The following is an 11,059-nucleotide window of genomic DNA, read 5'->3' on the forward strand; positions in this document are numbered from 1 at the left end:
TCTCTTTACCTAACATCCTTTCAAATGAACATGAACATGACTTCTTAAGTCTTCTCTGCTTTAGAGTAAGCATCCCCAAGTCCTTTAACTTATCTTTGAATGATACTATGTGAAGTCCTTTCATTATGCTGGTTACCTTCTTTTGATCTCATATCGGTCTGTTAATGTCCCTCCTAAAATTTGGCATCTTGAGTGGAGTACAATACTCCTATGTGGTCTGACCAAGTCAGACTACCTGTGGGACCATCCCCCCTCTCATTCTGCCCATGATAATTCTATTAGTCAACAAACATTGTCAATCAACAAACATTCAGGCTGGGGTTATAAAGAAAGGCAAAAAAAAAAAATTCCTGCCTTCAAGAAGCTCACATTGTAATAGTGGAGAGGTAGGCACATACAAAATATATATATTTTGTATATATATATATATATATATATATATACATATATGAAGATGGAAGAGAATCTAGCAGTTAGGGGGTGGGGACATGGAAGCAGGGGTGGTATTGTAAAAGGCTTCCTGAGGAAGGTGGAATTTGAACTGTCTTGGTGGAAGATAAGGAAACTAAGAAGCAGAGGAATTGTGTGTGTGTATATATATATATATATATATACATATATATATATATATAATGTATGTGTATGTGTGTGTGTGTGTGTGTGTGTGTGTGTGTGTGTATTTCTCCCCTGGCATCTTGAGTTTGTAGTTCAAAACTCCAGATTCTTTCTACTTGAAATGCTGTCAAGTCATATTTTATCCAAACTGTCCTTGTGCAGGTTTTTATTTTTTTTGATCTAAGTATGGAATGTATCCCTATTAAATTTCATTTTATTGCTGAGTATGGTGGTGGACAGCTGTAACAGAGCTACCTGGAAGGCCAATGCTGATGGATCTCCTGAGCTCTGGAGTTCTGGGCAGTAGTGGACTGTGCCAATTGTGTGTCCTCACCTGAGTTCAGTATTTCTACAATAAACCCCCAGATGCGGTGAGGGTGCTGTTTAAGAAGGAATAAATTGATCCAGGTCAGAAATGGAACAGGACAAAGCTCTAGTTATAGTCAATAGTGGGATTAAACCTGGATTAACCCCTCCACTTCCAACCTGTGTGATAGGCGGAGACTAAGATGTAAAGAAATAAACAATCTGTTTCATCTTATTTGTTCTGTTATTTTGACCTGTAGATTTTGGAATCCCTATTATCTAACATATTAGATTTATGTCTCAAACATTATGTCACTTAAAAATATGGTAAGCTAAGTCACTGATAAAAATCTTGAATGAATACAGGCTTATGGCACATGACACAATTGGCTATTTATCATCATATATCAGTGTGGGGTTTTTTGGGGGAAGGGATCCAATCATTCAACCAATTCTGAATGTACCTCACTAAACTCTTATTCAGTAAATGGCTCTTTACCATCTCCCAGAACATATTGTGAGAGATCTTGACCAGGCTTGCTAAATCCAGGTATATGGGCATTTTCTTAGTCTACTAACTTCCACAAAAGTCCTATTCTGATAATTATAGCACAAAAGAGACCCTGTATTCTTGAAGGTTATACCAGCAGAGTATATATTCTGACAGATTTTTACAAAGCTGGGAGTATGATTCAGAATAAAGACTGCATCTGTAGGGGTGGCCAGGTGGCACAGTGAGTAAGAGCACCAGCCCCAGAGTCGGGATGACCTGGGATTGAATCTGGGCTCTGATACTTAGCACCACACCCAGAAATAAATGGCCGTGTAATCTTGAGCAAGTTACTTAACCCCAATTGCTTAAAAAAAAAAAAAACAGACTGCATCTGCTATTTGAAGATGAGCATGCCTAAGTACTGATAGAGGTAACAAGGTATGGTGGAAAAAACCACTAGATTTGGATTTGGAGGAACAAGGTTCAAATCCTGGCTCAGCTACTTACTAACTATTTGACCTTGAACAAGTCACCTTAACTTGAGGCAGGTAGAGGGCATGGTAGATAGACTGTTGAACTTGGAATCAGAAAGACCTGAGTTTGAATGCTGCCTCAGACACTAGATGTCTGATTCTCAGCAAGTCATTTAACTTCTCTGAGTCTCAATATCCTTCATCTATAAACTGAGGAGGTTGAAATAAATGACTTTTAAGGTCCTTCTCAGCTGTAAATCTATATGCCATAGGGCTCATTATCAAGAAGCTGACCACAATGTGATGAGTTCTTTAGTCATGAGGGACCCATGAAACAAGAAAAATAGAAACTGACTCAGTCCTGTTGATTCTATAGTGACATGGTAAAGTGGTAGAAAAGGGGTATGGGGTGTTAAGATCACACATTGTTGAGACTGTCTATAAACATTCATTTAACTGTGGGATACTAAAATGGGAAGTTCTTTGTCCAACAGTGAATGATTATCACCAGAGGACCTAAATCACCTCAGTATGGACCCTCTTGATATAAATGAACCCAGAAGATAAAAAGAGGTCATACCTCAACACAGAGTCAACTCACAAATTCTCTCTCCAAAGAAACAAATAAAGGAGTCAAGAGTGAGCTGAGTTGATTTTACCATAATAATAGTTTTTAGGGTTTGCAAAGTGCTTTACATTATCTCATTTTATATCTTCACAATAACCTGGAAGGTAGGTGCTATTATTATCCTCATTTTACAAATGAGGAAACTGAGACACAAAAAGGTTAGTTGACTTGTCCAAAGTCATAAAACTGCTTATTGTTGGAAACCAGTTTTGAACTAAGGTTTTCCCAATTCTGAGTCATACCACTTACCTGCCCATAGACATTTTTCTAGGTTACTGCATGATGCTTGTTATAAATATAAGTAAAAACATAGGATAAATTTATTCTTTCATTCAATAGACATTTATCAAGCACCTAATGTGTACCTGGGCACTACCCTAGGTGCTGAGGGTACAAAGACCAAAATGCCCTCAAGGAGCTTACAAACTATTGGAGAAAAATAACCTGAACAGCAATAGTAAACATAAAATATATAATGATACACACACATATATAATAGGAAAAAAAAAGGGAGGGTGGGGTGGGCAGATGGCACAGTGAATAGAGCACTGGCCCTGGAGTCAGGAGGACCTGATTTCAAATTTGGCTTCAGACACAACACAAAATTAGCCATGTGACCTTGGGCAAGTCACTTAACCCCAATTGCCCTACCTTCTCCTCTCCAAAAAGAATAGAAAAAAAAGTAACTTCGGATGGGGGTAGGGACCCAATCAACTGAGAGAATCTAAATGGATTTCTTTTTCTTTTTTTGGAGGGGGGAGGGCAGGGCAACTAGGGTTAAGTGACTTGCCCAAGGTCACATGGCTAGTAAGTGTTAAGTGTCTGAGGCTGATTTTGAACTCAGGTCCTCCTGACTCCAGGGCCAGTGCTCTATTCATTGTACCACGTAGCTGCCCCTAAACAGATTTCTTCTAGGAGGTAGAACTTGAAGTGAGCTTTGAAACAGGGAATTAGGGAGTGCATTCCAAGAATGGCCATAGCTTGAATCAAGGCACAAAGAAGGGAAATGGAAGGTCATGTAGAGGGAACAAAAAGAACTTCAGGTCATGTGTGAAGGAGAGTAATGTACAATCATTCCTGAAATCTGAAAGGAACCAGATTGTGAAGGTCTTTAACAGCCAGAGTAGTCTATATATTATCCTAGAAGCAAGAAGGAGCCCCAACTTCTTGAGCAGGAGAGTAACATGATCAGATCTATGCTCCAGAAATATCAGTTGTGTGGAAGACAGGTTGAGAGGGCTGGCCAGATCTACTGATTTTCATTATTATCAGTTTTAAATTTGCCACAAGAATCTTTCTGGCCCACCCAGAATTTATTCTTCACTTAGATTCAGGGTTTGCTTTTTGGTATTATTTCATATTTAAGACTGGAAACAGGGAGATACATCATGAGGTTATTTCAGCAATCCAGTTGAGAGGAGATAAAAGCCTGAATTAGAGCAGTGGCTGTGGGAATGAAGAGAAGGGGACAGACAGGATAAGTGAGGGAGAGGCAGAATTGACAACACTTGGCCACTGACTAGATATGAGGTGTGAGAATGAACAGTTGGGTATGATTCCAAGGTTGCCAATCTGGATTACTGGAAGGATGGTAGTGTCCTCAACAGAAATAGGGAAATTTGGAACAGAGATGAGTGTAGGGAAAAAAAACTTTAGTTGTGTTGGGGTGAATCTGAATTGCTTTTCGAGACATTTAGTTGTAGGTATCTACTAGGCAGTTGGGGATATGAAACTAGAGTTCCAAAGAGTAGCTATGGTCATCATATTGAAATACAAACTATCAATAGTCATATGGAAATGTGCTCTAAATCACGAACAATTATAGAAATGTAAATAAAATGCCAAAAAAAAGATAATGACAAATGCTGGGAGGGCTGTGGGAAAGCAGGTATATTAATGCATTGTTAGTGGAGTTGTGAACTGGTCCATTGTGGAAAGTAAGGAAAAAAGCAATTATTTATTAAATACTTACTATGTTCCAGGCACCATGCTGTGATAGTAATGGCAATTAAAGATTCCCCTGTATTGGCTTGGTTTTCAAATTGATTGTATTAAAACCCAGAGTTTGTTAATCCCACCTGTGGGATGGTCTTGTTGATGTGAAAAGAAAGTCCTGAAGTGGGAGGAGCTGGTGATGTAGATTTGGAGAGACAAGAGAGAGGCGGAAGTTCTTTTTGGAAGCAGCACCTCGTGGAGAGAGACTAAGGGAATTGCTGGTGGCCGCTTTGAATTGCCCTGGACTTTTGAGACCTGCCCCCTGAGCTGCCAAGGACTGAGGAGACATGGCTGTTTTGCTGGTACTTTGTCTGTCTGTTTTGATGTTATTTTGCCAGATTTGTCCACTGGTGAAAGACTGTCCTGTTGAAGAAGTCCTGGAACCTGGCATTTGGTTAAGAAGGCCTGAGACTGTCCTGCAGACAGAGAGTGAATACTGTCCACTGGTGAGGGACAGTACTGAGAGTGAATACTGTCCACTGGTGAGGGACAGTACTGTTGTTGCAGGGGTCTGGAGACTGTCGGGCAGACAGAATGAATACTGTCCACTGGTGAAGGACAGTGCTGTTGTTGCAGGGGTCTGGGAGCCTTTCTGTTGGTTCAGAAGCCCTGAAGAAGGATTTTCTTGTTGTATGTTTACAGAAATCCTGGGAGAGGGCTTTGCTAATGTGTTCAGGGGTTCTAGGACTGTTCTACAGACAGAGGATAAATTCATGAAGGGACTGGCAATGTATCTTATGGCCTTGCTAAGCCTTGTCTCTCCAGGAACTAAGATTGCTGAGAACTTGCCTCGTGTCAAGATGAAGAAAAGACCTCCATTTGGGTATTAAGTGCTGTGTTTAAACTTGATGTAACTCTGGGGTAGATTCAATTGTGATCCAGGGGTGGGGAACTTTTGACCTTTTTGTGTTCTATGGTTGAGCAAATGAATGTATTACTTATGTTTGGAAACTAATCTCCATTTGAGAAGAGGGGCTTTGTGGTGGACTTAATTAAGGTATAGCCTAGGGGTGGAGAAGTATTTGGAACAGAGACTTTGTAATTGATTGAATGATTGGAAAGTCCTGGGGTGGGGTAGGCCTTGGAGATGATTTAATCACACTTAGTAAATGCTGTATTTTGAATGATGTCATGTTTTGATCTTCTCTGTTCTGGGTTTGTTACTGAATAAAATAGAGAGCACCTATGCTGGTATTTTGAACCTGGGAAGTTGCCTTTCCTTGGCATTACATTACACATGCTAAGTGCTTTTATGAATATTATTTCATCTGGTCCTCACAATCCTGTGAGGCAAGTGCTATTATTTATTATCCCCATTTTGTAACTGAAGAAACTAAGGCAGATAGAGATTAAATAACTTGCCCAAAGGCACATAGCTGGAAAATGCCTGATGCTAGCCCTAAACTTAGGTCTTGGGGTGAAGCCAAGATGAAAAAGTAAAGTCAGGTACTCCCTTGAGCTCTCTCAAATTCCCCTCCAAATTACTTTAAAATAATTCTTCAAAATGAATTCCAGAGGCAGAACCAACAAAAGGTTGGGGTGAAACGATTTTTCAACACCACACAGCTTAGAAGATTGGAAGGAAAGGTCTGTCTCACTGAGGTGAGAGTGGAGCATAGGACAGCACAGGCTGTGCATCCACAGCAGCAGGTCTTCGGGGCAGAATTGGAGGCAGCAGCTTCCTCTGGATCTCTCAACCCACAAATGGTAAAGGGATCAGACAACTGGTCAGAAGAACATTACAAGGAATCCTTTGCTGGAACTGGGGGGAGGTCTCTGTTGCATTGCTAATATGTGGTTCTGTGTCACAGGAGAGTGGGGAACCTGGTCATGGTTCCAGGACAGAACAGAGTACTTGTGGTCACCCATAGACCAAAGGACAAGCAAGGAGAGCAGTGACCACACCTTTTCTTAAATCATACCTTGAAGAGCAGAAAACTTAGACACTCACAGAACTAACTTGAAACTTCGGACAGTGCCTCTTCTACCAAGGGAACAGAGCCAAACTATAACATAAAGTTCAAACTCAGGAAATAGACTGGGAAAATGAGCAAACCACTGAAAAAGAACCTGATCATAGAAAGTTACTCTTGTGACAGGGAAGATCAAGACACAAACTCAGAAGACAACAAAGTCAAAACAGCTACATGCAAAGCCTCAAAGAAAATTTTGAATTGGACAAAGGTGCAAAAAGGAATTCCTCAAAGAGCTCAAAAATTATGTAAAAATATCAAATAAGAGAGATAGAAGAAAAATTGGGAAAAGAAATAAGAGTTAAGCAAGAAAATCATGAAAAAAAACAGTCAATAGCTTGATAAAGTAAGTACCAAAAATACTGAAGAAAACAACATCCTAAAAAACAGAATTGGCCAAATGGTTAAAAAAAAGAGGGGGGGGGGGAGGAATAGGGGGCACAAAAATCCACTAATGAAAAAAACTCCTTAAAAATCAGAATTAACCAAATGGAATAAAAGCAAAAAAGTTCACTAAAGAAAATAATTCTTTAAAAAGAATTGGGCTAGTGAAAGCAAAAAGGGGGGGGGGGGGAGGAATAGGGGGCACAAAAATCCACTAATGAAAAAAACTCCTTAAAAATCAGAATTAACCAAATGGAATAAAAGCACAAAAGTTCACTGAAGAAAATAATTCCTTAAAATTAGAATTGGGCTAGTGAAAGCAAATGACTCCATGAGACATCAAGAAACAACAAAACAATTTTTAAAAAATAAATTAATAGAAGAAAATGTGAAATAAAAAATTGGAAAAACAACTGACATAGAGAATGCATCAAGGAGAGATAATTTAAGAATTATTGGACTACCTGAAAGCCATGATTTAGGGGGGGAAAGAGCCTAGACATCATTTTTCTTTTTTTTTTTTTTTTGCCTTTTGGAGGGCAATTGGGGTTAAGTAACTTGCCCAAGGTTACATGGCTAGTAAGTGTGTCAAGTGTTGGAGGCCGGATTTGAACTCAGCCAGTGCTTTTCTGACTGCACCACCTAGCTGCCCCTAGACATCATTTTTCAAGAAATTATCAAGGAAAATTGCCTTGATATCCTAGAACCAAAGGTTAAAATAGAAATAAAAAACTCCACCAATCACCACGCAAAAGAGATCTGCAAATGAAAACCATTATATGAATGAAAAATGAAAATGAAAAATATTATAGCCAAATTGCAGAGCTACCAGAACAAGGAGAAAATATTTAAGTAATTAGAAAGAAACAATTAAAATATCATGGAGCCACAGTAAGGATGACACAAAATTTAACAGGTTCTACCTTAAAGGATCAAAAGATTTGGAATGTGATATTCTGGATGTCAAAGGAACGAGGATTATAACCAAGAAAAAAATGAGTATAATACTTTAAGGGAAAAATAGATATTTATTGAAATAAAGGGCTTCTAAGCATTCCTGATAAAGAGATAAGAGCTGAATAAAAAATCTGACTTTCAAATATAAGACTCAAAAGAAGCACAAAAAGGTAAACAGGATAATTTTGATTACATTAAATTAAAAAGTTTTCGTACACATAAAAACAATGCATACAAAGCAAAGGAAAGCAAGAAACTGGGGAAATTTTTATAGTAAGTTTCTCTGATAAAAATCTCATTTCTCAAATATATATATATAGAGAGAGAGAGAAATGAATCAAAATTATAAGATTATAAGTCACAATTGAAAATTGGTTTGAGAAATAGAGAATATAAACAATTTTCAGAAGAAATCAAATCTATCTATAGTCATATGAAAAAATGCTCTATAAACTATTGATTAGAGAAAAGCAAATTAAAATAACTTTGAGGTACCACCTCATACCTATTAGATTGGCTAAGGTGACTGAAAGGATGTTGGAGGGGATGTGGAAAAATTGGGACATGAATGTACCATTGGTGGAGCTGTGAAGAGTTCAACCATTCTGCAGAACAATTAAGAACTGTGCCCAAAGGGCTATGAAGCTGTGCATACTTTATGACCCAGAAATACTATGTCTGTATCCTTAAAGAATTGAAAAAGAAAATAGGAAAAGGACCTTTCTATACAAAAATATTTATAGCAGTTCTTTTTTGTGGTAGCAAAGAATTGGACAGTAACTGAATGCCCATCAATTGGTGAATGGCTAAACAAGTGGTAATATATGATTATATGGAATACTATTGTGCTATAAGCAAAGAAAAGCAGGATGCTTTCAGAAAAATGTGGAAAGACTTACATGAACTGAGGCAAAGTGAAGTGAACAGAACCAAGAGAACATTATATACAATAAGAGTAATGTTGTGTATGATGATTGACTATGAATGATTTGGCTATTCTCAGCAATGCAATGATCCAAGATAATCCAAAAGGAGTCATGATGAAAAATGCTATCTGCCTTTAGAGGAAAAAAAACTGATGGAGTTTGAATGAAGTTCATAGAAGCATACTTTTTTCACTTCCTTTTTTCTTGGTGTCTTTAGCTACATGGCTAATCTGTAAATATGTTTTGCATGGCCAAGTGAGGGAGGGAGAGAATTTGGAACTCAAAATTTGAGAAAATGAATATTAAAATGATTTTTATATGTAATTAGAAAATAAAATATTTTATGAAAGCAGAAGGACTACACTAAAGAATATGAGAAAGACCAGGAGAAAAATGAAGAGATATTAGGAAGCTATTCCAATAGTCTACATAAGAGATAATAAAAACTAAATCTGGCATCACAGAAATAGGAATTGTTAGGAGAAATTCTCAGAATCACAGAATCTCAGAGTTTAAACCTACCTTAAAAGCTGTGCTGTCCAAGTGATACATGAACAAGAATACATGAGAATTCCCGAGATTCCTCACTAAGAATCATTCAGTCTTTGCTTTGAAGATCTTCTCTGTGGGGGAACCTGTGACCTCTGGAGGCAGTCCATTCTACTTTGGGACAGGTCTAATTGTTAGGGAGCTTATCCTGACATCCATCCAAAATTTTCCTCTTTGTAATTTCTACCCATTGTTCCTTGCCAAGCAAAGACAAGTCTAACCCCTTTTCCACTGAAAGTCCTTCAGACAGTGGAAGAAAATCATCATATTCCTGCTGAGTCTAATATTCTTCAGGCAAAAATTCTCTTTTCCTTCTACTAATCTTCATATATCATGACCTTGGGGTCTTATTTTAACCTGATTTTCTTCCTCTAGACACTTTCCAGATTATCAGTGTCATTAAAATATCAAGAAAATACATCAGATGTAGCCAAACCAGTAGAGAAGAGTATATACCTTGTTTTTGTTAGATACCTTATCTCTCAATGCAGGCCAATATTATAAATTTTGGGGCTATTTTATCACGTTATTTTCTCATATTGAGCCTGGAATCCACTAAAACTCCCAGTTTTTGTCATGTGAACATTTATCTAACCATGCTGGGTCAGTTTTTGAATTCTAGATAAACCTTTATGTTTATCCTCATTAAATGTATTTTTATCCTATTTAATGTGATGTTATAGCCAGAAATGGGCAGAGATAGCATTGATTGGACATGAGGAACTGATGAGATATGTTATATTGGAGAAGAGGAAGGAACCAGATATTTCACCAACATTTTGAATATGAATGCTTGGGATAATGGTGGTTCTTTTAACAGAAATAAGTAATTCAGGAAGCAGTACAAGTCTAAGGGAGACTCTCTAACTTCTGTCACTGGAAACTGAGAGAATAAAGAGCTCTGAAGATGTTTCCAAAGATACCAACTTTGTGATCCAGAGTTATCAAGTTATCTTCATATAAAACTTGTAATATTGTTAAGACTTCTTGCAGTTTTCAGTATAACCTACTGAATGAGAAAGATGAAAACATCTCAGTCCATTTTGGTTTCACCCTTCCCCCTCTCTTTACTACTGCCACATCAGCATTAGGCCCCCTTCAAGGGTCTTTTGACCTCCACCCTTGCTTGTGATCTTTTTCCCTCCCTTGCTTTAGCATCTACCAAATAAAGACATGAACAATACCTTGGCTCCCTGTCCCACCTCCCAGCCAATAGGAGATAGTGGCAGGCTTCTTTTTTATCTGCCATTTGGATTAGATTTCGAGCCAAGACTGAGAGCCTGCCTCCCAACCAATGGGAGAAGGGTGTGTGTGGGGGTGGGACTTGACTGCATTAGGGTATAAATTCTTGTTCTGTCTTTTATAATATGTCTCATTCTGCTGTTTCATACTGGTGGGTCTCTCTTCTCCTGAGAACTGAATAAACTTGCTGTTCCTTCCTCAAGATACCTCTGACTTTTAATTTTTCTGGGTAGGGGATTTTTGGGGTCCCTGTACCCCACACACTACCAACAGAGAATTCCCAAGGCCAATAGAACAAAGGGGAGCACAAAGATGTATAGGAAAGACATATTGGAATAGAAGACCCCAAAGTCATATTACTAGGCCACATAGCTCCTCTTCTCTCTCTTTTCAAACAAACATTGTATAGATTTAGACGGCAGATCAAATAGTATCAAACACTATCATCAAATACTATCCCAGAGGTTCTGGCTCTCCTTCATTTAAATTTAGCCTACAGGCAATCTCAGAGTGGGTAA

This window comes from Petaurus breviceps, unplaced genomic scaffold (assembly GCF_028583685.1).
Source record: "Petaurus breviceps papuanus isolate PSGF00001 unplaced genomic scaffold, PetGlider_PUasm1.0 175, whole genome shotgun sequence".
Lineage (NCBI taxonomy): Eukaryota > Metazoa > Chordata > Mammalia > Diprotodontia > Petauridae > Petaurus > Petaurus breviceps.